Raw genomic sequence first — 27,693 nt, 5'->3', positions numbered from 1 at the left:
CTCTGCAAGGTCACATACAATTTTCAAGCCGATTCATTGAGGCCTAGGATGGTCACAGTAAAAAGGAAACAAAGTAAAACTGTTGTGTAAAACTTCCTGGTTTTGTTTTTCCTCCCCCATCTTGGTTTTTTTTTTTTTTTTTTTTTTTTTTTTGCCAGAGCTGGGAGTTGAACTTAGGTCCTAGGATTCCAGGATAAAAGCTGCACCCCAGCCTAGGGTAATGAAGGCTGAGGCAGAGTTGTGACGACCTGAGTTCAAGCCCTGTGCCTACCCCCGCAAAATGTTAAAGTCCTGGCTAGGAATTTGGGCCATTTTATCAGCCATACCTGGGATTTTAACTCAGGGACTGGATAACTCTATTGTGCTCTGGGTGAAGTGGAAGCTAACCTCCTGGAAGAAAAAAAATTCAGGGTCAATTTCCAGGGCGTGAATTCCAGCCCCAGACCTGGCAAAAATAATATTCATATACATGTATATTATATATCATATATATGTATTTGTATAGATATTACACATTTTACCTAGGACACAATATTTCCACAGAAAGGAAAACAGGTCAACATTGGCTTCTTACTCTACCTATTGCTTTCGGCATTGCTGAGATTTGAACTCTGGGCCTGGAATGCCCAATTCATCAAGGGGTCAGTGTAAGCAAAGCAGCCTCAAACAAATTCACTGCCAGGCAGTTCCCAGGACCTTAATTCTAGCCCCAGGAGTGGCCAATATATAAATAGATAGGTGTGGAAATTGCTACAAATACATATACATCTATATATATATATGTATATTCCACTGTATATATAACTATTTGCTTGCACTCTAAATGTTCTTAGAGTTCCTGAGCTATAGAAGAAGGAAAGAAACATCATTGACCCATCCTGGGTTCAAATGAAGTTCACAAGATCCAAGCCCTAGCCCTGTTAGCAGGATGAACTCCAGTGTAACCCTGTATTTGAAGGACAGAAAACAGTTGCAAAAGCCAGGCTCGGTAAGGAGACCAAGGCCTGCAGGATTAGGAGGCAGAATGTACACACTCAACAGGGAAATGAGTTGCAAAACCACTTCATTCATTCCAGGAACAGTCAGCAATGAAGGGAAGCCTGAAATATTTGTTAGAGTTACACCAGGGTCAGGCTTTTCTCAGCCTCTTCAAACAATGACTAATTAACCTTCCTTCCTCAGGTGAAGGGAACCTCAGGCTATCTTTAGGTTACCAATAGAGAGCCAGTATAGTGGGGGAGAGGGGAGGAACAGAATAGAAAATCCCTGATCTCTGGTCTTAGGGAGTAGTTTTTTGACTCTCCATCTGTCAGATATGAAGGCTCTTCTTTTAACTTTGCCAGTCTATTCTCCTTCCTTCATTCTCCACATCATTAATGCAAATCCCCAGTTCAAGGAGAGGCACGGTTATTTCTCTTCTGTCTCCAAGCAGCTGAATTAGAGCTTGGCTCTGCCCTCTTGTCTCTGGGGCCTTTGGCTACCTGAAAAGTGAGAAAAAGACAGTTTTCCTCCTCTGTGGTTGTGTGAAGGCGATGCTGGTGGCCTGGCACATTGCAGAAGGCCTCGTTACTGGGAATTGTTCCCTTCTTTCCTGCTGATGTCCAAGACCAGATACATCTACCATTTTTCTATCTATCTATCTATCTATCTATCTATCTATCTATCTATCTATCTATCTATCTATCTATCTATCTATCTATCTATCTATCTATCTATCTATCTATCTATCTATCTATCTATCTATCTATCCGTCTGTCTATCTGTCTGTCTGTCTATCTATCTATGTATCTATGTATGTATCTATCTATGTATCTATTTATCTATCTATCTATCTATCTATCTATCTATCTATCTATCTATCTATCTATCTATCTATCTATCTATCTATATCTATCTTTCTCTCTCTCTCTCTCTATCTATCTATCTATCTATCTATCTATCTATCTATCTATCTATCTATCTATCTATCTATCTATGTATCTCTCTCTCTATCTCTCTCTCTATCTATCTAATCTATCTATGTATCTATGTATCTATGTATCTCTCTCTCTCTCTCTCTCTCTCTCTCTATCTATCTAATCTATCTATGTATCTATGTATCTATATATCTATGTATCTATCTATCTATGTATCTATCTATCTATTTATCTATCTATCTATCTATCTATCTATCTATCTATCTATCTATCTATCTATCTATCTATCTATCTATCTATCTATCTATCTATCTATCTATCTATCTATCTATCTATCTATCTATCTATCTATCTATCTATCTATCTATCTATCTATCTATCTATCTACCTACCTACCTATCTATCTATCTATCTGCCTATCTGCCTACCTACCTGCCTAAATAACTACCTACCTACCTACCTACCCACCTACCTACCAACCTACCTACCTACCACCTTAGCTATCTCTTTGACAATTCTTGGGCTGAACTCAAGGCCTGAGCACTGTCTCTAACACTCTACTACTTGAGCCACAGGACCAATTCTGGCTTTTATCTGTGTATGTGCTACTGAGGAATCGAACCCAGGGCTTCTTGCATGCTAGGCAAACACTCTCTCACTAATCCACATTCCCTGCCCCCTCATCTTTTTCCTTAAAGGTACTTTTACATAAGTATGCTAGCGTTTTGCATAACACAGGGTATTCCTATGAACCCTGATCTTCTCTTCCCCTGCCTGATTTGTGACGGTTCCTGCATTGGCCTCAATAAAATGTAAATAAAGGCTGCTGAGAGCTTTAGTATGCATCATATAAGGACACAGGCCTGGAATCTGGGAAGAGAAAAATGATGAGGTTGAAATGAACAGAATGATGCAGTATGCGCAATGAGCATATCTGAAAAATAAATCAGTAAATAAAAGCAGAAGCATTGCATACAGCCTGTTTGCACTCAGGGAGGTAGTATACACATGTAAGTAGGATATTAATACATAAACTTGGCCTTTGCTTTTTGAAATATTTTTGGTGGCCATCCCATGGCTTAAACTCAGGGTGTGATACTTTCCTCAGCTATTTTGCTCAAGGCTGAGGCTCTACCAATGCCACAGCTCCACTGCCAGCCATCAGGTCGTTCACTGAACAAAAGCGCCTCCCAGGCTTTCCTGACTGATCTGGCCTGTATCTCTTATTTGGCCTTCTCTTTCAAAGCTGGAGCTCTACCCTCTAGGACACTGCTCCACTTCTGGTTTTCTGGTGGTTTATTGGAGACAAGAGTCTCACAGACTTTCCTGGTAGGGCTGGCTTTCAATCATGATCCCCTGAGGAGGCTTCAAGTGGTTTTCCTCAGGGATTCACCTAGGAGCCACTCCACACAAATCTTTCATCTAAATCTCGAGAGGTACTAGAAAAAAACGGAAACAGGAAGATGATTCTAGTGTGTTCTAGATACTTAAGTTTGGAGACACAAAACACTCATAATTATTAGATCACTTTCTAGGCAAAAGGAGCAATGCAGACAGTATGAGGATTGTTCCAGCTTTCGGTCCTCATACCCTGAGACAGTAAATTAAGTGCATCTCAATGCTAAGTGACAGAACTGGTATGTCTTGTGGACATTTTCTCATGAATCTTGTGACACTCAATTCTCACTTTTGGTTTCAAACCTGTGACTAGAGGGGATGATGAGTAGAGAAAATCCTTTTCAGAGAACGTAGCTATAAAGAACATTGGGTAGTTGACTTATAAATCCAAACCATTGGAATGACCCTATTAAGAAGTCAGATTGTCCAGATTATAAAACAAAGAAGAAAAGAAAGAAGGTGCCAGTGTCTGCTGACTGTAATCCGTGCTCCTTAGGAGGCTAAGATGTAGAGAATCTGAGTTCGAATCCAGCCAGCATAAGAAAGTCCATGACACTGTTATTTCAAAGAGATCACAGAAAAATCCAGAAGTGGGATTGTGACTCCACCTTAATGCACTACCCTTGAGCAAAAGGAGCTCAGAGACAAGGCCTAGGCTCATAGTTCAACCCTTGGACCTGTCCCCTCAAAAAGAACCTGCACACCTCCATGTTTTTGTGTATGTATAGATACATTCCTATAAGTGAAGCTCCTGAGTAGCTATGATAAATGGCACCCAAGGTAGGAAATTTGTATTCAATACAATGAGTTCATAGCACAGAGATTGCTTTTATGACATTACATGTTCCAGGGCTCCCCTCATTGCTCCCAGTGTAGCCTGAGGGTTTCTCTGCATCCCAGGCCAGCTGGGAGAAGTCTCTTTCATTGCCTGGACAGGCACACAAAAGGCCTCACTCCTGTAGAGCTGTGTATCAAACAACTCCATCTGGGCCAATTAGTGAGGAGGAGTGTGGGCGGGCTCTGAAGGTCAGGAGAAAAAGTCCTCTTTGTACAACAAGCTATCTCTCTACCCAGTGCTGTTTTTTGACAGGAAGCCTTCATTTGTGCCAACTCCCATGGCAGGCCAAGTTCTGTGCACTCATCTTGTCTTTGTGAGACTATATTCCAGGGCTCATATACAGTGCTCAATATAATTCAGGAATCTTTCTGGCAGACAACTAGGGCACTGAACCTAATGAAATGTTCCACGGAGGGCAATGATGGGTCTATGATGCCTTTTCTAGTTTTCTGGAAGCTTTGGAAATCCAAGCACATGTTGTATATCACAAAGCTTCCAGTCATCTATGGCTGGTGAAACTCTTCTGATTTTGAAACCTTTGACCTCTCCTAGTTGGGCTCTGGATGACTAGGTTTTGGGGTTGAACACAGGGCCTGGGTGCTGGCAATGAGCTCAGAACAGAAGTCTAGTGCTTTACCATTTTGTGTCACAGCTTCACTTCTGCTTTCTCTGTGTGTGTGTGAGTGTGTGTGTGTGTGTGTGTGTGTGTGTGTGTGTGTGTGTGTGTGTGTGTGTGTTTGTGTGTGCATATTCTAGTCCTGGCGCTTGAACTCAGGACATGAGCACTGTACCTAGTTTCTCTTCTACAAGGATTGCCCTCTCCTTCTTGAACCACAGAGGCACTTTAGGCTTTTTCGTAGTGATGTGGTCCTGAGAAATCATATATGCAAAGCACTCTACCCCTAAGGCACATTCCCAGCCCTCTACTTCAGTTTGTTAGTGTGTATCTATCTTTTTTTTATTATTGTCGGTTGGAGGAGTGGAAAGTTGGCCCTGGGGGCTGTCTCTGAGCTCTTCAGCTCAAATCTTGTTGCTCTACCACTTGAGCCACAGAGCCACTCCTGGTTTTCTTGTGGTTCATTGGAGCTAAGTGTCTCAAGGGCTTTCCTACCCAGGCTAGCGTTGAGCCATGATCCTCAGATCTCATCCTCCTGAGTAGGTAGGATGATCAGCATGAACCATAAGCACCCAGCTATCACTTCATGTTTCTTAGTGGTGAATTGGATATAATAGTCTCATGGAACCTTTTGTGTATGAGATAGTTTGGAACCCAGATCCTCAGATCTCAGCTTCCTGAGAAGGCAGGATGACAGACCTGTGCTATAGAACCCTAGGCCGTGACACTCTGTTGCAAGAGGTTCCTTGGCTCCAGGTGGTGAAGTGCTATCCATGAGCCCAAGAGGTAAGTGTCAGTGCTTAGGCCCTGAGTTCAAGGTTCATGACTGAGAAAAACAAAACAAAACAAAACAATTGTCTGCAGGAAACAACTCACTAGTCTTCAGTAATACATAATTTTGCCCCTCCCATGGGGACATATCTGAGTGTCAATATTCTTGTCTGCATAATCATCTCAGTTGTGGAGTTCTTACAAGGACAAGATGAAAGAATACACCCTTTGATGGACAAGACATATAACACTCTTTTTTATTCTGTCGTGAGGCTTGAATTTTTGGCCTGAGCTCTGTCCCTCAGCTCTTCAGCTCAAGGCTAGTGTTCTACCATTTGAGTTACAGCACCACTTCCGGTTTTCTTGTGGTTTATTGGAGATAAGGTTTTCACCGACTTTCCTGCCCGGGCTGGCTTTGAACTGCGATCCTCAGATCTCAGCCTCCTGAGTAGCTAGGATGACATGCATGAGCCACCGGTGCCTGCCTCCACATAACCCTCTTTACAGGGTTCAGCAAAGAGCATCTTGTGAAAGACTCATCATCCAGCACCCAATGCAGGACTCAACACACTGAACTCGGTGAAGGACTCAGCACATATCCTGTGCAGGATTCAGCACACAGCACCCTGTGAGGGACTCAGAACCCCAGGAAGGACTCATCACATAGCTGTATCCCACAAGCTGTCATTAGTATTAGGGTGCTTTCATCAGTATCACCATTCTTTCAGAAACACATCACAAACTGCACAAAGTTCACATCTAATCATTTAGAGGGGTATTTTTTTGGGGGGGGAGTCACCCACAGGGATTGCACTAAAATGTTGGGGGTAATATCCTAAGATCTTTTGCTCAAGGCTAGAGCTCTACCATTTTGAGCCACAGCTCAGATTTTCACAGACATCTTGCCAGGGCTGGATTTTAAACCCACCAGTGTCAGGTCTCAGCCCCCATGTATCTTGGATGACAGGGGTGAACAAGCCAGCAGTATCTCGTTCCATGGCGCTTGGTTGCAGTGGTATACATCTGGCTATTCAGATTAGATTGCAGTTGTCAGCATCAGACACCCAGCTTGCTCTGTGATGAGGTATTTGAAGTCCTATTCTTATAGAGTTACAGTCACAACATTCAATCTTTTTTGGTGCCCGTCCTGGGTCTTGAGTAAGCCTCTAGACACAGTCCCTAAGATTTTATGCTCAAAGCTAGTGCTCTACTGCTTGAGCGACAGCACAACTTCCGGATTTTTATGTGCATGTGGTAGTGAGGAATCGAATCCAGGACTTTGTATGTGCTAGCCATCACTATAGCACTGAGCCACAGGAGTGATGTGTATAAACAGATAAATGTGTAGATCGGCATATATATATGTCTACATATATATGTAGATGTATAAATATATATATATATGTATAAAACAAGAGAAAGATGAGTGTATATTATTAAATTACATAAATTATATCATTGCCAATTATTGAAAAATTATTCCTTCCATTTTTAAGTATCATGGTTGAGTACATAATAAAGTATTAATTGAAAATTAGTCAATGTAGTGTAGTTGTTGTGTATAATTTTATAGTATACTCATACACTAACTACTAATTTAATTGTTACGTTTATAACATTTGTATGGATGTATTTTGGAATGCGTTTCTTAGAATCTCCCACCAATCATTAGTGGCAGTCCCAGGATTTGACCTCCAGGCTTAAGTTGAGGTTTCGGCTATGTCTATCATAATAGCCAGCCAAACATCAGCATGTAAGATCATGTACACATTCTGGGCCTTGTCATTTAGACCCAGGATGGTCACAATGCAAAGCAAAAAAATGTAAAACCACCTTCTTGAACTTCTCTGTTTTATCTTTCTCCTTTTTATTTTTATTTTTTGCTAATGCCGAGATTTGAACTTGGGTCCTAGGATCCCAAGCTCAGCTGTGGCAGAGATGCCAAGACCTGAGTTCAAGACCCATGTTTGGCCAAAAAACATAATAAAATAAAGCCCTGGATGGAATTTTTTTGGAATTTTTTGGAATTTTTCTGGCTGGCATGGGATTTGAACTCAGGGTCTGGGTAACTCTGTGGCATTGTGGGTGAAGGGGAAGCTCTCGGTCCTTGAAGACAAGAAATTCAGACCAGTTCCCAGGCTCTGAATTGACGTCACAGCACTGGAAAAAATAATATTCATATATGATCACTGTTTACATACATGGGTTTAGTAAGTATGACATTTATTACCCTTATTTATTTATTATTATTACACATATAACATTTCATTTATTACATCCTATCACGAGTATATATTTGCATATGGATTATACATCATACTGAGACCCAGGATTTTTTTTTCAGGAAAAAAATGTGTCGAAAGTGGTTTCTTCCTACATGAATAAATTTTTGGCGATGCTGGGATTTCAACTCATGGCCTACAATGGCTAATCCATAAATGGGGTCACAGTCTTAGCACACCAGCCTCTGGCAATCTGAGCTGCCAGGAAGTTCTAAGGACCTGTGATCAAGCCACAGTAGTGCCCTATATATATATTGATAGATGTGTAGAAGGCTATATATATACATATATACACACACACACACACACACACATATATATACAGAGAATGGTTGAATGAAAAAGGGAAAAGTCCTGTAAGGAAGGAAGTGGTTTGATAGCAGAAGGAGAAAGACCTGGGAGGAGAAGAAGTTGAGGGAGGGCAGGAGGTAAAGGATGGCAACTGACGACCCATTCAAAGCAGTTCAGGCCTGTGGAGAGTGAAGAGGCCTGAAGAGAAGAAGGAACTGGTAGAAGGGAGAAAGGGAAAGACCTCAAAGGAAGTATAGTTCTGTAGTGGAAAGACAAAAGAAAGGGTAAAAAAGGCTGGCCCTTTGATGTTTGGAGTTTTGGATTTCATAATTTTGGGGGTTGGTGGTTAGGAGAACACTTATGATATTAAATGTGTCTCTATGGATTCTCTTGAACTATAGAGGTCTTAATTTTTCGAGACCCCCATCGAGATAATCCATTTGGATGGCATCAGGCCTTGGCCTCAGGGAAAAATCCTCATAGGTGAGAGTGTCAGCACTCAGGGTTGAGAGTCTACCTCAAGTGTTTGTCTCCGGAGGAGAATCATGGACAAAAAGTCATTTAGGGTCCTCTAGGGGTGTGTGGGCAAGCTTGCCAGCCTGATTGGGGATCCCCTCTGGAGGTCATCTGTTGCTTCCTTGGGAAGCCATCTGGGAACTCCTTGAGAGGTCATGCAGGGCTTCTTTGGGAAGCCATCTGGAACCTCCTTGAGAGGTCATGTAGCCCTTCCTTGGGAAGCCATCTGGAACCTCATCAAGACTACATCTGCAACTTCCTTGAGAAGCCATCTGAGACCTACCCTGGAGGTCATCTGGAGCCTTCTCCTGGGGCCATCTTGGACTTTCTCCAGAGGTCATTTGGGGCTTCCTCAGGAGGTCATCTGAGACCTCTATAAAAGTAGTGATTGGGAAATAAGGGAAACCATGGACCTAAGTTTCTTTGGGCCTGGCTTACTTCACTTAATATAATTTTTTCCAAGTCTTTCCATTTCCTAACAAATGGGGCAAAGTCATTCTTTTTGGTGGAGGCATAGAATTCCATTGTGTATATATACTACATTTTCTTGATCCATTCATCTACTGAGGGGCATCTGGGTTGGGGCTTCCTTAAGAGGCAATCTAGGACCACCTCCTGAGGTCATCTGGAGCGTCTTTTGGAGGTCATCTCAGGTTACCTTGATAAGAAATATATGGCTGTCTTCGGACATCATCTGGAACTTCCTTGAGAAGCCATATAGGATGTCATCTGTGGCTTTCTCAAGAGGGTTATCTTGAACCTTCTCTGGAGTTCATATGTGGCCTCCTTGAGTGGCCATCTGGGAGCTACTGGTGAGGTAATCTCAGCCTCATTGAGAGGACATCTGGGACCTCCTTTGGAAGTCATCTGACACTTCCTTGGGAAGCCATTTGGAACATCCATGAGAGGTCATCTAGGGCTTCCTAAGGAGGACATATGTGACATCCTCCAGAGGTCATCCGCGACCTCCTCAAGAGGCAATCTGGAATGTCCTCTCTGTCATCTGGGACCTCCTATAGAGGTCAACATTGAGAGATTTGGGGCATGTGGGTTAAGTGTCTGTGGCTATTGTTCTGTGTGTGCATGCTGATAGTTCTGTGTCCTGTATGACCCTCGGTTTACTCCTTTTCTCAGGATGGGAGAACAAGGCCTAAATTTGTCATATCCAAAAAATATTCTCCCCCAGGGTTACAGAATCCCTCAGAGGAAGATGCACTGATGTACTCTTTCTCCTATTCCTTGCCATCAGCACCTCTAATGTTAAGTCCTCCCATGCGAAATTTGGTTACTTGTACCATCCTGAGGTGGTACAGTATGGTATGTTACCCTTATTACCCTTGAGACGGGAACATGGAGGAGATGGTGGGCAGGTCCCCTTTTTAATATATGGTCCCTTTACAACTAGTGACCTGTATTACTGGAAACAGCAAAATCCATCCTTTTCAGAAAAAAAAACAACCAGGGCTCATTACCTCATTAGAGACAGTAATTTTCACACACATGCACAACTGGGATGAGTGCCAGCAAACTTTACAGATGATTTTCACCTGGTAGAAAAGGGAGTGAATACTGCTCAGTAACTTGAATGTGGTCCCTGGACCGGACAGTAGCTCCACTATTGAACCAGACCATTTGGATCAAGTCTTTCCCCAGATTTATCCAAGCTGAGACTAACAGCAATTGAGGTATGGAGGTGCTTACCAATTATTGCCAGGTTTGGTTAGCAGTGATACCGCAGAGGCTGGAAAGCCAGAAAGGTGAGTGAGATGGGAGAGTTCCCCAGTGAGTACCCTAATGCTTTTCTGAAACTTCTCCCAGAAGCCTATAGGACCTATAAGCCTATAGATCTTGAAGCCTTGGAGAATCAAAGAGCCCTAAATATGGCTTTTGTTAGTTAGCCACATATCTTAGAAGAAAGCTTCAAAAGTTATAAAGTTTTGAGGGAAAGGTGTATTTTGAGTTGGAAGTGGTTGCCCAGTGGGTGTTTGACAACAGAGGTACCCTGGAAAAAAAAGAGTAAGAAGGGAGTTTGAGTTTTGGTAGGAGCACCAGAATAGGGATCAAGAAACCCTTGGCAAAGACAGTACAATTCATTTGCAAATGGCAGTAGGGAACCTCCAGGACTAGATCAGTGTGCTTATTGCAAGAAAAATGGACATTGGAAAAAGGAATGTCCAAGGGGGAGAAAGATTGAAAATGACAGGTTATGTAATCCCATTAACACCTGGAAAATGTGATTGTATCTCTGGAGAAACATGCAAAGGAGCTTGAGGCTCTGAATTCCAACTGTGTTTAATTTAAAAACAGCTGTATAAAATTAAGAAGAAATGTGGCAAAGAAAAAAATTCACACACTTCTATCTCAAAACACAGTTTATAAAATACTGAATCTCCAATATGTGCTAAACAAAACCCACTAAGAGGTTAAAACCAAATAGAAGAGAACACTGGAGAAACCAGAGAATTATTGACGTGAAGAAAAGCTTTGAAGATATAAATTACGAACTTGTGAGAGTCAAAAATGAGAAGAAAATCCTCAAAAGGAACCTAGAAAACAGTCAGAATTAAATGAAATTCAAGTACATTAGCCTGGGTGAGCATGAGGCAAGTTAGGGGACCACAGGTCAGAGGCCAACAGAAGCACAAGACAGCAATGCTACCATCCTTGCTAACCACAAGTGAGGCCAAGAAGAGATACTGATGCTTCATTAAGAAATAGTGGACATAATAAAAGAGCTGGACCTGATATAAGAATGTATTAGCCTGAAGTACATGTTGATTATAAGCTTTGAAGAGTGTCACCAGATATTCAAAACAACAGAGAAAGAAGATAAGAATAGTTATAGAGAAAGACGAGGAAGTGCTATGTCATAGAAGATGAGGCCAAGAAAAGTGAACAGGAAATATCAGGCTCAAGAAAGAGATTGTTACTCTTCAGTAAGAGTTAAAGGACCACATGGTCTGATAAAGAATGCCGGGGAAAGGAAAAGAGCATTGGGAAGAAAAACAGAAGCGCTAAACAAACAGTTGAAAGATCTGTCACAAAAATACAGTGAAGTGGAAAACTAGAAAGAGAAACTACAAGAGTAAAAAGCCAAAAAGACTGCTGAGATCTTCACCATAAATGTAATGCAGAAATATCATGTCCCAATGGAACAGGTGGAGGTGGGAAAATTTACCTCTCAATAGCACCTTTGTGAACTTAAGGAAGGAGCTGAAGAGCAAGCAAAGGGGTTGTGAGAAGGAACAGCAGTTGGCCAGTCAAAGGAACTCTCATGTGACCCTGCCAAAACATTTGCAGGTTAAGGAGCACATTGAGAAGGAGAGTGGGATCATGAAAGCAAGTTTGAGAGAAAAGGAGGAGAATAAAATGGAAGAAGTATCCAAGGTTCAGAGTACTATACAGGAGTTAAAGAAACTAGAGACCCTAAGATACAGAGAAACATCTGAGCTGGTTAGGTAGCTTGAGAGACCACTCTAAAACCAACGGGGTCTCTAGAGCTACTAGTTCTTAAGATTAAAGGAAGAAGCAAAAACAGTGGTAATAAGTGTGCAAATTTTGAAACTAAACTTGGGAAAAATGCATACAGGCTTAAGCTGTCAGTTTATATGTAGATATTTGCACCAAGGTAAATTGCCCGAGGCTACTGCCTAAGACTGATCTGAAAACCAGTGGGGCCTCAGCCTGACAATCCTTTGCAATGTGTATAGGTAATTTCCAACAGGTAAAAGCTGAAAAGCTGGAACAAATGGAAAGAATTCACATGTGAGGAACCTCAGATGGTGAATTGGGCAAGTGGACTTCACAGAGGTAAAGCCTGGAAAGTATGGGTATTGGTATCTATTATAATAGTGGACACTTTTTCAGGCTGAGCTGAGGCATGTAATAATTCCTTGATTTGACTTACCCTTAGGTGTGGGGTCCGAAGTTGGCACTGCACTCATGGCCTAAGTTCTCAATTATTAACTAATGCCCTAGGAATAAATTGGAAGTTACAATCCATATATAGACCTCAGAGTTCAAGGCACTAGAAAGAATGAGTATGACCTTAAAGGAAACTTTAACTAAATTAAATACAGAGACTGGCCATGGCTACGTAAGTCTCCTTCACTTTGCTCTTCTTCAAGCAAGATGTAACCATTATGTTAAAGAATTTAATCCCTTTGAAATACTTTAGGATATACCACCCGCTTTGTTCCCTAATCTTGTGAAGGCTATATTAACAGAAATGTCTAAGTACAAATTGCTGGCTTTACAACATATTCTTTTATGTACCTATCCTTTGGTAATCAAGGCCCACTTGCCGCCTAAGAAAAATTCCACCTGACAAGGAGGGGCCAAGATGGCAATGGAACAGCAGGGAAACACCACAGCTCTCTCCAACCAAAAACAGTGTTTGGCTTTCAATGCTCTGTTTCACCAAGTGACACCCTCCCCCCCAAAAAAATGCAATTGCTCAGAGAGATATAGGAAGTGATAAAAGAAAAGGGAAAAACCTACACAGACAGTAAAGTGGGAAGACCCTTCCCCCACCCCTTGTTGGTGATGGGGCTCTGTGCTGAGCATCTTAAGTTGTGGGGATTCGTGCCAGGCTGCTTAAGTATCCTGGCTCTGACGCTCCAAAGACCACACACAGGCAAGCATCCCAAGGCTCCCAGAAGACTCCCAAGGTACAGTGCCAACCCAGAGAATACAAACAGAAATCTCAAATGCAGAGCCGGCATGAAGACTTCCCTCAGTGGCCCTGGCACGGCGCCTCTGCCTGGTTGGTGCAAGCAGCCCAATCCAGTCTGGAACAGCAGCAGCTTTCAGCAGTGGTGAATGACCCTAGACTCACACTGTGGTACTTCTGTCCTGCTGGTTTAAACAGCCTAGCCTAACCTGGAGCAGCAGCAGCAGAAACTGGCAGTGGCAGCAAACCACCAAGACTCCGGGCACGATGCCTCTTGGCACTAGCCCACAGGAACAGCCCAGACCAGCCCAGGGCGGCAGCGGTGGCTAAGGTGGCGACAGCTGCAGTGAACAACTCCAGACCCCTGGTGGTTTGTGCCTCTCCATACTGACCCACATAAGCGGCCCAGCCAAGCCAGAGGCAGAGCAGTGTCTAACACCTGACTCGTGGTGGAGTGTCTGGCTTGCATATGTGGCCCAGCTGATCCTGGGGCAGTGGCAGCAGCTCAAGCAGTGCATCAGTTGTGGCAGCAGCAGTGGCATCGACAGCGGCTGTGAACAACTACAGACGTGCAGTGGGGTGCAGCATCTCTCCATACTGGCTTGCATAAGCAGCTCAGCCCAGTCCATGCTGGCAAAGGTGGTGAACAGCCACAGACTTGAGGCAGGGTGTGGTGCTGAACTACCCCAGAAAATCCTCATGAACATTCTTGCCTGGGATGGCTTTAAAACTGAATACTCAGATGTGAGCCTCCTGAGTAGCTAGAATTACAGGCATTCCCACCAGCAGGGTCTTATTCTTGCAAACTCCCTAACTTTTTCTCAAATAGATCATTTGTTAGTTCATACAAGGAATTTAAGCAAATACAAGAGGATCGACATAGTACCCTGTATTCTATCTGACCATACTGGAATCAAACTGGTTCTCAATAACAAGGCATAAAGTAGATAAAACTTAAACATATGGAAATTAAACAACATTCTTGGAACAATACATGGGTTACAGAAGAAATTAAAGAAAAAATTAAAAAGTTCCTACAATTCAATGAAAATGAAAATACATCAGAAAGAAACCTATGGGACCCAGTGAAAGGAGTCCTGAGGGGCAAATTTATTGCTCTCAGCATGCATATCAAGATCAATAGAAAGCCTACGGATTGGGAGAAGAACTTCACTAGCCATACAACGGACAAGGGTCTCACATTTAAAATATACTTGGAACTCAAAAAATTAAATACTCCAATAACAAATCCTCAAAGAAACAACTGCCCAATAAATAAGTGAGCTAAAGACTTAAACAGAAACTTCTCTGAAGAGGAAAGATGGATGGCCAATAGACACATGAAGAAATGCTCAACCTCCCTAGCCATAAAAGAAATGCAAATCAAAACAACATTGAGATACCACCTCACCCCAGTTAGAATGGCTAAAATCAAGAACTATAATAATAACAGATGCTGGAGTGGATGTGGACAGAAGGAAAGCTTACTTCATTGTTGGTGGGAGTGTAAACTTGTTCAACCAGTTTGGAAGGTAGTATGGAGGTTCCTCAAAAGACTCCACATAGAGCTCCCCTATGACCCAGCAATCCCAATTCTGGGTGTTTACCCACATGATCACAAACAAGACCACACTAAAGCTACCAGCACGACTATGATTATTGCAGAATTATTTACCATAGCTAAGATATGGAACCAACCCAGATGCCCCTCAGTAGATGAATGGATCAAGAAAATGTGGTATATATACACAATGGAAGTCTATGCTCCATCAGAAAGAATGACATTGCTCCATTTGTTAGGAAATGGAAACACTTGGAAAAAATTATGTTACGTGAATTAAGCCAGGCCCAAAGAAACATAGGTCCCATGGTTTCCCTTATTTGCAATATCTAGTATATGTCTGAGTCAAGCAGAAAAGGTCAGATAAGGTGATGTTAGGGAAATGAACCCTAAGATATGTATTCAAATGTTTTTTTTTCTTTCATGCGATTGTTTCTAACACATTTATAAGAATATTTCTTTGTTGCTTTGTATGTCCCTCCCCCACAGTATAACCCCTGCTTTTACTGTATTTGATGTCGGTATAATTTTTGGAGGGGAAGGGGAAAAACAAATTATTTAAGTAAGGATACAGGTGGACCCATTGCAACAACGAGATATACAAGTCGTTATGTCGAAAACTAACTTTACAACTTTGGTGGGGGAAGAGGGGGAGCAGGGGGGATTGGTTGGGGGTCAGGGAGAGGATGGTAATGGATGTGAAGGGGAAACAAAGGAGGAGGCTACAATGCTTGATAAGAAATGTACTCATCATCTTGCCCATGTAATTGTAACCCCTCAGTACAGTATTTTCACAATAAAAATAAATTAAAAAATTAAAAAAAGAAAACATAGACCAAGTAAACAATGTTATGATGCAACTAAAACTGCTAGAGGAACAAGAAAAATTGAACCTAAAGTTGCTAGACAGAAAAAGATAACTGAAATAAGAGCTGAAATTAATGAGATACAAAGAAAATTATTAATAAAATTAATAAAACAAAAAGCTGTTTAAAAAAATCTCAATAAAGCTGACAGACCACTGGCAAGAGTAATGAACAAAAGAGAGGAGACCCAAATCAATAATATCAGAGATACCACAGGAAAAATTACAACAATAATCCACTCAAAGCACTAGCTTTGAGCATAAAAGCTTAGAGACTGTGTCTAGACTCTTACTCAAGACCCAGGAATGGCACCAAATATAGAATATTTTTACTGCAACTATATAATGATAGCACTGCAAATACCTCATCATAGAGCAAGCCAGGAGTCTGTTGCTGACAGCTGCCATCTAACCTGACTTAGCCAGAGGTAAATGGCTCCACAGAACCAGATGCCACTGGCTCATTAACCCCTGTCATCCAAGATACACGGGGACTGAGATCTGACCCTGATGGGTTTAAAATCCAGCCCTGGCAGGAAGTCAGCAAAACTCTGAGCTGTGGCTCAAAGTGGTAGAGCTCTAGCCTTGAGCAAAAGATCGTAGGACAGTACCCCCAAACTGTCAATACAATCCCTGTGGCTGACTCCACCTCCTCCAAAAAAACCCCACCCCTCAAAATCATTAGATGTGAACTTTGTATGGTTTGTGATGTGATTCTGAAAGAATGGTGATACTGATGAAAGCACTCTAATTCTAATGACAGTGTGTGGGATACAGCTATTTGATGAGTCCTTTATGATGTGTTGTGTGCTGAGTCCTTTACACGGTGCATTTTTTTCATCTGGTTCTTATAAGAGTTCCACAAGTAAGATGATTGTGCAGATGAGAAATTTGAGGCTCAGATATATCCCCATATCAAGGCCAAAATTATGTATTTCCTAACTCTAGTGAGTTGTCTCCTACAGACAATTGTTTGGGTTTATTTTTCTCAGTCATGAACTTTGAACTCAGGGCCTAGCCACTGACCCTTCCCTGTTGGGCTCATCGCTAGCTCCCTATCACGTGGAGCCAAGAACCCCCTTGCAACAGAGTGTTACAGTCTAGGATCTGCAGCTTAGGTCTGTCATCCTGCCTACTGAGGAAGCTGAGACCTGACAATCTGGGTTCCAAACTATCCCAGACACAAAAGGTCCTAAGAGACTACAATCTCCTATTCACCACTTAGAAACACGAAATGGAAGCTGGGCGCCAGTGATTTGCACCTGTCATCCTAGCTACTCAGGAGCCTGAGAGCTGATGATCACAGCCCAAAACCAGGCTGGGCAGGAAATTCCTTGAAAGGTTTCTCTCCACTGAACTACCAAAAACCTGCCGGGGTGCTGTAGCTCAAGTGATAGATCACTTGGCTTTAGCTGAAGAGCTCAAGGACAGCACCCAGGCCTAGACATCAATTCCTCCAACTTCCAAGAGAAGAAAGAAATAAACCTGAATTTGAGGGCTGGGAATGTGTCTTAGGGGTAGAGTGCTTTGCATGTATGAATCCCTGGGTTTGATTCCTTAGTACCACATCACTAGAAAAAAGTCTGAAGTGCCTGTGTGGCTTAAGTGGTAGAGTGCTATCCTTGTACTGGAGAAACTCAGGTACAGTGTTCAGGTCTTGATTTCAAGCTCCAGGACAAGTGTATGCACACACACACACACACACACACACACACACACACACACACACATACACAGATACCAGAAGTGAAGCTGTGAAACCAACTGTTAAAGCACTGAGCTCCAGTTCTGAGCTCATGGTCAGCACCCAGGCCCTGTGTTCAACCTAGCCACCCAGAGCCTAACTAGGAGAGGTCAAAGGTTTCAAAACCTGATGAGCTTCACCAGCCCTAAATGACAGGAAGCATTGTGATATTAAACATGTGCTTAGATTTAGCAAGCTTCCAGAAACCTAGGAATACACCATTGCAAATAATGAAGCATTTTATTAGGTTCAGCTCCCTTGTTGTCTACCAGAAGGACGCTTGAATTAATTGTAGCAGGTTATTTCAGCACTGGAACATAGTCTAACAAAAAGACAGGATGAGTGCGGGGAACTTGGCCTGCCATGGGAGGTGGCACAAATGAAGGCTTCCTGTGAAAACAGCACTGGGAAGAAGAGATGGCTTGGGGTACAAAGAGGCCTTTTTCTCCTGGCCTTCAGAGTCCAACCACACTCCTCCTCACTAATCGGCCTTGATGGAGTTGCTTGTTACACAACTGTACAAGAGTGAGGCCTTTTGTCTGCCTGTTCCAACAATGAGGCAGAGTTCCTTCAGCAGTCCCTGGTGCCGAGAAAACCTCAGGCTACAATGGGAACAGTGAGGGGAGCCCCGGAACATGCACTGTCTTGAAAGCACTGTCTCTGCTATGAAATCATTCTATTCAAAGCAAATTTCCTAGCTGGGTGCCTTTCATCTTAGGGACTCTGGACCTTCACCGATAAAAATACATCCATACATACATGGGGAGACATGGAGTCACTTGATTTTTTTGTTTGTTTCTTTTTAGGCAGGTCCGGGGGTTGTATTAGGAGCCTAGGCACTGTGCCTGAGCTCCTTTTGCTCAAGGGTAGAGTTCTGCCCTTGAGCCACAGCTCCATTCATGGAGATTTTTTATTCCTTTGATAACTTCGAATAAGAGTGCTGTGGACTTCCTGTCCAGGCTGAATTCAAACTGGCATTCTCTACCTCACAGATTCCTGAAGAGCTAGGATTAAAGGCAGGAGTAAATAACACCTGGCTTTCGTTTATTCTTGTTCTTTTTTTCATTGTGACAAACTGAAATCTTCACAGTGTCATGCTAATGGTTTGCATTTCGAAGTAAACTACCCAGGCCTGGAATTTGATTGCCAGGACTGCCACCTACAAATGGAGGGAGATCTTGAGAAAATCTTTCCTATTCATGTGAATGCTTAATGGATTGTTATAAAAGTAACAAATAAATTTGCAATTAGTTCATGATTCTCTTATAGAATGCCACACGAAAAATATTTTATTATGTCTTCCATTTTAGCTCTTTTGTATGATTCTCTCAATTAAAAAATACTGACTACTTTTACATTAATGCTACTTCATTAAATGGAGGCATAATTTAATAATAATTCATAAAATGTATAATTTAATATCCTCACATTTTCTCTCTCATATATATTGCAAACTACACATCTATCTATTTATCTATCTATCTATCTATCTATCTATCTATCTATCTATCTATCTATCTCTCACTCTCTCTCTCTGTCTGTCTATATATCTATATCCACATCTTTATCTATATCTATCAGCCATTACTATGGCTTGTTCCACAGAACTGGCTGGCAGCTCAGTTTGCCAAAGGCTTTTGTAGTACAACTGACCCTTTCATGAATTGGGCATTGTGAGCTGTGAATTAAAATCTCAGCATTGCCAGAAGTTTATGTGTGGAGTCAGAAGACAATTTTGACACATGTTTTTCCTTCTCTGTGAAAGTCCTGGGTCTCAGTATGATCTATAATCCTTATGCAAATACATCCATGTGATAAAATGTAATAAATGAAATAAATATTATATATGTAATAATACTAAATAAAATAAAAAACAAGGGTAATAAATATCATATGGAATAAACCCATGTACGTAAATAGATCTCATATACGAATATTTTTTTTTCAGTGCTGGGGCTTGAATTCGGGCCCTGGAAACTGGGCTGAAATTCTTGTCTTCAACGACAGTGCCACAGAATTACCCAGACCTTGAGTTCAAATCCCAGGCCTGCAAGAAAAATGGTGCAAATTCCAAGCCAGAGCCTTGATTTTTTTGGCCAGGACTGGGGCTTGAACTCAGCTTGTGACAACTCTGTGTCAGCTTTGATCATCCTAGGCTAGGGTGCAGCCTCTGGACACACAGCCCATCCTGAGATCCTACGACCAGTGTTCAAATCTTTGGACTGGCAAAAAAGGAGAAGTGCTGGGAAAGAAGCTCAGTAATAGAGTGATTGCCTTGCATGCATAAAGCCCAGGGTTCGATTCCTCAACACCACATAAGCAGAAAAAAGCCAGAAGTAGCGCTATGGCTTAAGAGGTAGAGTGATAGCCTTGAGCTGAAGAGTTGAGGTACAACACCAGAGCCAGAGTTCTGGCCCCTAAACCGAAAAAAAAGAAAAAAAATGCAGAGGGGGAAAAAAAGGAGAAGTACAAAACTGGGAAGTTCCAGAAGGTGGTATTACATTGTTTTATCCTTTGCATTGCAACCATCCTGGGTCTAAATGACAGGGCCCAGATAGTGTACATGACCTTGCACTGCTGAAGTTTGGTGGGCTATCAGGGAAGCCATAGCCCAAACCAACAACCTAAGCCTGGGGTGCGAATCCCAGGACTGCCACCTATGAATGGAAGGAGATCCTAAGAGACACATTCTGATATACATCCATACGAATGGAATGTTGTAAAGTAATAATTACATTAGTAGTTAGTTTATGATTATATTATAAAATTATACACAATAATTATAGTACATTGACTAATTTTCAATTAATACTTTGTTATGTATTTAACCGTAATATTTAAATAAATGAAGGAATAACTTATCAATAATTGGTAGTAATATAGTATATAAAATTAGATAATATACAGACATCTGTGTCTTGTTTTATACATATATATGTGCTTACATACATATATATATATATATGTAACAATCTACATATGTATTTCTACATTTGTCATTACTGGGCTCAGTGGTAGAGGGTTTGCCTCATATATATGAAGCCTTGGGTTCAATTCTACACTATCACATGCACAGAAAAATCTGGAAGTCTCATGGCTGCTTGTTTTAAAACAAATACACATTAAAACTTTTAAAATCATATGGAATTTATTCTTAATGCAAGAATTACAATCACAATTCACCACACAACAGAGCACCCAAAATTATGCAAGAAACACTACTTTCCCCCAAATCCCAATATCTCCAAAGACTTGAATTGTTGGGGACGTTAACACACCACTTTCCCCACTAGATAGATGAACTCAGAAAAACTCAACAGAGAAAATGGAGATCTAAAAAACTGCATAGATCTGGGCTGGGATGTAGCTCAGTGGCAAAGCGCTTGCCTAGCAAGTGCAACGTCCTGGGTTTGATCCCCAGTACCAAAAAAAAAAAAAAAAGAAAAGACACACACACACAAAAAAAACTGCATAGATCAACTAGATTTAACAGACATCTATGGAATATTCCACGCAGCAGCATCAGAATATACGTTTTTCTCAGCAGCACAAGGAATATTTTCCAAAATAGACCACACTTTAGGCCACAAAGCAAACTTGTCCAAATTCAGAAACATTGAAGTTATACCTTGCGTTCTCTCACACCACAAGGGAATAAAATTAGAACTCAACACCAAAAGCCACCAAAGAAAATCCTGTAACACATGGAGGCTGAACAACACACTGCTGATTCACGAGTGGGTCATGGAAGAGATGAGAAAGGAAATTCAAATGTTCATGATATTCAACAACAATGAACATGCAAATTACCAGCTTCTTTGGGTCACAGCAAAGGCAATACTCAGGGGCAAGTTTATAGCTCTGAGTTCCTACATCAACAAATTGGAGAGATCTGAAACCAACAATTTAATGAGACATCTGAGCTTTCTTGAAAAAGAGGAGCAAGATAAACCCCAATCCAGTAGATGGAAAGAAATAATTAAAATTAAATCAGAATTAAATGAATTAGAATCCAAAAAATATAGAAAGAATCAACAAACCAAAGAGTTGATTCTTCAAAAAAATTAATAAAATTGACAGACCCTTAGCAAATCTTATCAGAAAAAGAAGAGAACGCACCCAAATAAATAAATGCAGAGATAAGAAACAACCAAGATACAGAACATTATAAGGGAATACTTCTCAAAATTTTATGCTAATAAGTTTGAAAACTTGGCAGAAATGGGACTTTTCCTAGCAAATACTGACATGCCAAAAATGAACCAAGATGAGTTAAACCATTTTAACAGGCCCATATCAAGGATTGACATAGAAACAGCAATAAGAGACTTCCCATCTAAGAAAAGCCCAGGACCAGATGGTTTTTTAGTGGAATTCTACAAGGCCTTCAAAACAGAGCCGACACCAATATTTCTCCAACTCTTAAATAAAATTGAAAAAGAAAGTTCACTACTGAACTCATTCTATGAAGCTATGATAACCCTCATCCAAAAACCAGGCAGGGACTCATTAAAGAGAGAGGACTGTAGACCCATTACTTTGATGAACATTGATGCAAAACTCAACAAAATTTTGGCCAGTCGTCTTAAACAACGCATCCAGAAAATCATACACCACGGTCAAACAGGATTCATTTCAGGGATGCAAAGCTGGGTCAATATTCGCAAATCAATTAATATAATTCATCACATAAGCAAGAGCAAGGATAAGAACCACATGATTATCTCAATATATGCAAAAAAAAGCATTTGAAAAGATCCAACACCCCTTTATGATGAAGGTTCTGGAAAAATTAGGAATCCATGGAACATTCCTCAATACAATAATGGCTATATATGACAAACCTACAGCCAGCATTATACTTAATGGTGAAAAACTAAAGTCATTTCCGCTTAACTCAGGAACAATACAAGGATGTCCACTATCACCACTTCTCTTCAATCTAGTATTAGAATTCTTATCTACAGCAATAAGACAAGATGCAAACATAAAGGTGATCCAAATAGGGAAAAAAGAAATAAAACTCTTCCTCTTTGCAGATGACATGATCTTGTATTTAAAGAATCCCATAGACACCACTCCCAAATTACTCAAGTTGATTTAAAACTTGGGCACAGTAGCAGGGTATAAAATTAACCCCCCAAAATCAATGGTTTTTCTGTATGCCAACAATGAGTAAAGTGTTGCTGAAATTAGGAAAGCAACTCCATTTGTAATAGCCCCACAAAAAAATAAAATACCTAGGAATTAACTTAACCAAAGAAGTGAAGGACCTCAATGATGAAAACGTTAAAAATGAAAAAGGAAATCAAAACAGAACTTAGAAGTGGCAAAAACTCCCATGCTCCTGGATTGGAAAGATCAACATCGTGAAAATGGCAATACTTCCCAAGGCTATCTACAAATTCAATGCAACACCTATCGAAATTCCCACCTCATTCTTCAAAGAAATAGAAGAAGCAATCCAAAAAGTCATATGGAACAATAAAAGAACCCGAATAGCTAAAACTATCCTCAATAGAAAGAACAGTGCTGGAGGAATATCAATACCAAATTTCAAACTCGACTATAAAACCATAGTAATCAAAACAGCTTGCTACTGGCACAAGAACAGACCTCAGAAGCAATGAAATAGAATTGAAAACCCAGAAATGAACCTACAGACCTATAGCCATTTAATCTTCAATAAAGGGGCTAAAAAAATAGAATGGAAGAAAGACAGCCTCTTCAGTAAATGGTGCTGGCTTGGTTAACTACTTGTAGAAAACTAAAGCTAGATGCTTATATATCACGCTGCATGAGAATCAACTCCAAATGGATCAAAGACATCAGAGTCAAAGCAGACACTGAAAACATTACAGGATGGAATAGGAGAAACCCTTTGTCTCCTTGGCACAGGCTGAAATTTTCTTAATAGAGACCCAGAAAGACAACAAATTAAGAAAGGTTGGACAAAATGGGATTACATGAAATTGTAGAGCTTCTGCATGGCAAAGGACATAGCTTGCAAGATCAATAGAAAGCCCACGGATTGGGGGAAGATCTTCACTAGCCATACAACAACGGACAAGGGTCTCATATTTAAAACATACCTGGAACTCAAAAAATTAAATCCCCCAACAACAAATCTTCAAAGAAACAATTGCCCAATAAATAAGTGGGCTAAATACTTAAAGAGAAATTTCTCTGAAGAGGAATGAAAAAGGGCCAATACATACTTTAAGCCATAAAAGAAATGCAAATCAAAACAACATTGAGATACCACCTCGTCCCAGGTAGAATGGCTATAATCAAAACTCTAACAACAACAGATGCTGGAGGAGATGTGGACAGAAGTAAACCCTACTGCACTGTTGGTGGGAGTGTAAACTTGTTCAACCTCTTTGCAAAGGAGTATGGAAGTTCCTCAAAAGACTCCACATAGAGCTCACCTATGACCCAGCAATCCAACTTTTGGGCATTTACACAAATGTTCACAAACAAGACCACACTAAAGGTACCAGCATGATATGTTTATTGCAGCATTATTTACCATAGCTAAGATATGGAATCAACCCTGATGCCCCTCAGTAGATGAATGGATCAAGAAAATGCGACACACACACACACACACACACACACACACACACACAATGGAATTCTTTGCGTCCATCATAAAGAATGACATTGCCCCATTTGTTAGTACATGGAAAGACTTGGAAAAAATTATATTAAGTGAAGTAAGCCAGGCCCAAAGAAATATAGGTCCCATGGTTTTCCTTATTTCCAATAAATAGTATATGTCTGAATCAAGCAGAAAAGCTCAGATAAATTTATGTTAGGGAAATGAACCCTAAATATGTACTCAAATGCTGTTTTCTTTCATGCGATTGTTTCTAACACATTTATAAGATGATATCTTTGTTGCTTTGTATGTCCCTCCCCCATTGTATAACCCCTGCTTTCACTGTATTTGATGTTAGTATAATTTGTGGAGGGTAAGGGAAAAAACGAATCGTTTAAATAGAGATACAGGTGGAAATATTGCAACAATGAGATGTACAAGTCGTTATGTCGAAAACGAACTTTACAACTTTGGTTGTAAAGTTTGTGGGGGGTGATTGGAGGCTTGAATGGGGGGATAGGGGAAGGATGGAATGGGAAGGGGAAACAAAGGAGGATGCTACAATGCTTGATAAGAAATATACTCATTATCTTGCCCATGTAATTGTAACCCCTTTGTACAGTATTTTCACAATAAAAACAAATAATAATCTAGAAAAAAAATAATTACAATCACCATTACTATGCCAAGAAGCTAGGCTTAACACCTTTATAACTTTTAAAAACATCCTAATTGTAGAACATCATTGAAAGCAAGTTACATTATACAAATAAACTTTTTAACCCTCTTTTGAAGGCCATTTTAATTTTAATTTTAACACATACAAGGGGCAGTTTTAGCAATACTAATCAGATCATCACATCACTCATTTTAACCATCATGTTTTCAGGGTCTATCTGCAGGGAAAAGGGACAGAACAAAGATGGGCAACTCAGCCCCTCCTATGGAATGTGCCTGCACCCAATCTGACTCTTTAAGGTTAGATGAACTGCGTTTGTGCCAGCTTGCCCTCTTTTACCATGTGTGGACTCCTCCCAGGGCCAGTCCCACCATCTATGAAGCACCCCACCCCTGGGTCGGTCCCACCATGCATGACCAGCTTAACTACACTTCTGCCTATTCAGCCTCACCCCTAAATATAGATCTTAGGTAGTCTTCTAAATTTTCCCTTTTTTGGGGGGTAGGGAGGTTTGAATAAAATACAGTTTTAGACAGACAGAACATGTCATGTTTTGTAACAGTGCTAAATTGACCTTTCCATTTAAATTTTTAATATTTATCCTGAAATTTTAGCCAAGGGAACTAAATCCCAAACTGCCAAAGCATTTAAAAATATTAAAATTTAAAATAACAGATTTTCTAATTTTTACCTTAAAGAATCCTTAAAAAGCCATTTAAAACAATGTGAAAGTTTTTTAAATTTTTAGTAATGTCTAAACCTCTTAACCTTTTACATTTTAAACTTAAATTCACCCAATTTTTACAGCATGTTGACAATTTTTATCTTGAACATGTTTACAAACACATAGAAAACACACAGATCTTAAAGCGTGCATAAATCAAAATCAGTTTTACATAGATTTTTTCAAAGTTTTTTTAACAAAAATTTAAGACAGTATTTTTTTAAACTAAGTACCTTTGTTAAGCTTCATTTTCCCAGGGCTCGCTTGTTTAGCAAGGCAATTCATCAACGGATCTTTTGAATCCCACCTGTTGGAGAAGGGCTGGTTGAAGGGGTCACCTAAAACTAAACTGGCCTGAATTTTATCCAATTTTAGACAAGAGCACTTTACAAATTGTTACATTGTCAGGACTCGCTGAAAAATCCAAACCAGGTACATAGCCTTCCACACTCTCTGCTCAGGCAGCCTCCACAAGGAGAAAATTCAGCCCAAGACCTGAAAGGAACCAGACTAGTCCAGCAACCTTACATACCTCACAGTGACGCGAGCCTAGCAGGTCTGTGGCTGAGCCCAGCCAGAGGCTAGAACTTTTATTTCCTCAGAGATGTTCAAATAAATAACAAAAATATAAATAAACACAAAAACCAAGAATCCACACTTAAAACAGGTACCAATTCTAAAACAGAACTAGACAACAGCCAAAAGCAGAGTTGGGGACTAATGGGCCCTCAGTTCATTCCTACTAGAACTGCGCCATTCTCAATCACCAAGCTGAATTCAGAAACTGCTGAGTGAGCTGGCCACCCTCACCCAGAATTTCCCCACCTCAAAAATAGAACAGAAACGACACCAAAGTAAACAAGACAGACAAGTGGCCACAAAGACAAAATCAGATCTCCATGAATTGGGCAACATCTTACCACCAGAGGATTTCTTTTTTTCTTTTTTTTTTTTTAGATTCCTGCAAATGTTGATCCAGAGGCCTTCCAAGGTGGAGGAGAATTCTCAGTCATCTTGGGGCAAGGGAAAAAAGACCCTGGAAGCCATCCCCTCAGACTGACAGTCTCCCCCCCATACTCAGACCCTCTGGGCCAAGGCCCGAGGCTAAGATCTTGCTGGTGGCACTTGGTGGTCAGTGGCAGATTCATCTGGCTTAGAGTTTTCCCTGCAGGCCCCTTTCAAAGTTATTGCTAGATCCTGCAGGTTCTCCCTTCCCCCACTGCCTCCTCTTCTAGAGAATAAGTCAACCTTTGATGTCATCCTAAAATTCCAAAATATTAAAACGGGAGAGCGGCTGAGGTGAAAGGAGCGTCTGGCCACCCCATTCGGGGGCTCCAGGATGCCCGCTGATCCGAAAATGAAAGTTAAATGAACAAGGAAAGGAAAGAAAGAGAGGCGCTGAATTAAAATGGCAACTACAAATGAGACAAAGAGAGCATGCATGTTGATCTCGAGCTCGAATCCACCCCTAAGCCACGGTTGTGGAGGCCAGACGAGTTCCTGTCCCATAGGATGGCGGAGGCCGATGAGTCCCTACCCGGGAGGTGGATAATCTACCCTTAACCCAGAGTAGCAGAGGCCGGACAAGTCATGGTCCAAAAGACGACAGAGTGAAGCGAGACTCCACTGGGGAAGGCTTCCCCAAGGTCCCAGGGAATTTCTTCAACTCGCCTGCTGGCTACCTTGTAGCACATCTACCAACGTTTCTTGCCAGCTGTAAAACCCTACTTGCAAATCAAACACATAACACGCAACATAAAGCAGCTGCACCCCCTCTTACCGGCTAGCTGGACGACTCGCTGATCAGGTATCTGTGTGGCTTATGGGGGGGGCTATCCCGGACAAGCTCCCACATAAAGTGCTCAGATTTCAGACGCCCCCTCTCAGCCCACCAGAGACCATGATCAATGCAAACAGCAAAGAGTCATTTATTGCAAGCTGGAGCTTGGTCCTATGTGTACTTGGTAACTGGTGATGCTAAGAGGCCCCAAGCATAAAATTGACACAGCTTTTATAGTATCAAACAAACAAGTTTAGGGGGTTTCCACACAAGCAAGTTCACAAGTTCAGGGGGTTTATGTCCACCCTGATCACACTTCCCTTTTTCAGCTGGAACACCTGGGCAACTGTTCTGTTCTTTAAAGGTGGGCAGGGTTGGTGGCCACCTGCGGTTTTTCTGAGAACTATTTTTCTCTTTGGCAGCACAGCTCTCTTTG

General features: G+C 41.1%; 1 long non-coding RNA gene across 2 annotated transcripts; it reads right to left on the bottom strand.

The window, feature by feature from the left end:
- Positions 1-1,450: 1,450 nt before the first annotated feature.
- Positions 1,451-27,458, bottom strand: LOC122100615. 2 transcript variants are annotated; one of them, XR_006146214.1, is made up of 3 exons: positions 27,258-27,458; positions 25,711-25,784; positions 1,451-1,481 (listed from the first exon to the last, which is right to left on the bottom strand). It is a non-coding gene; the product is annotated as an uncharacterized LOC122100615 (long non-coding RNA). The 2 variants fall into 2 exon arrangements; XR_006146213.1 differs by lacking the exon at positions 1,451-1,481 and adding an exon at positions 10,101-10,175.
- Positions 27,459-27,693: the final 235 nt, after the last annotated feature.

The sequence above is a fragment of the Dipodomys spectabilis genome, unplaced genomic scaffold, assembly GCF_019054845.1.
Source record: "Dipodomys spectabilis isolate Male_0828 unplaced genomic scaffold, ASM1905484v1 ptg000589l, whole genome shotgun sequence".
Lineage (NCBI taxonomy): Eukaryota > Metazoa > Chordata > Mammalia > Rodentia > Heteromyidae > Dipodomys > Dipodomys spectabilis.
Note: the sequence above shows the minus strand (reverse complement) of the source record. Positions and strands in the feature narration are given on the sequence as shown.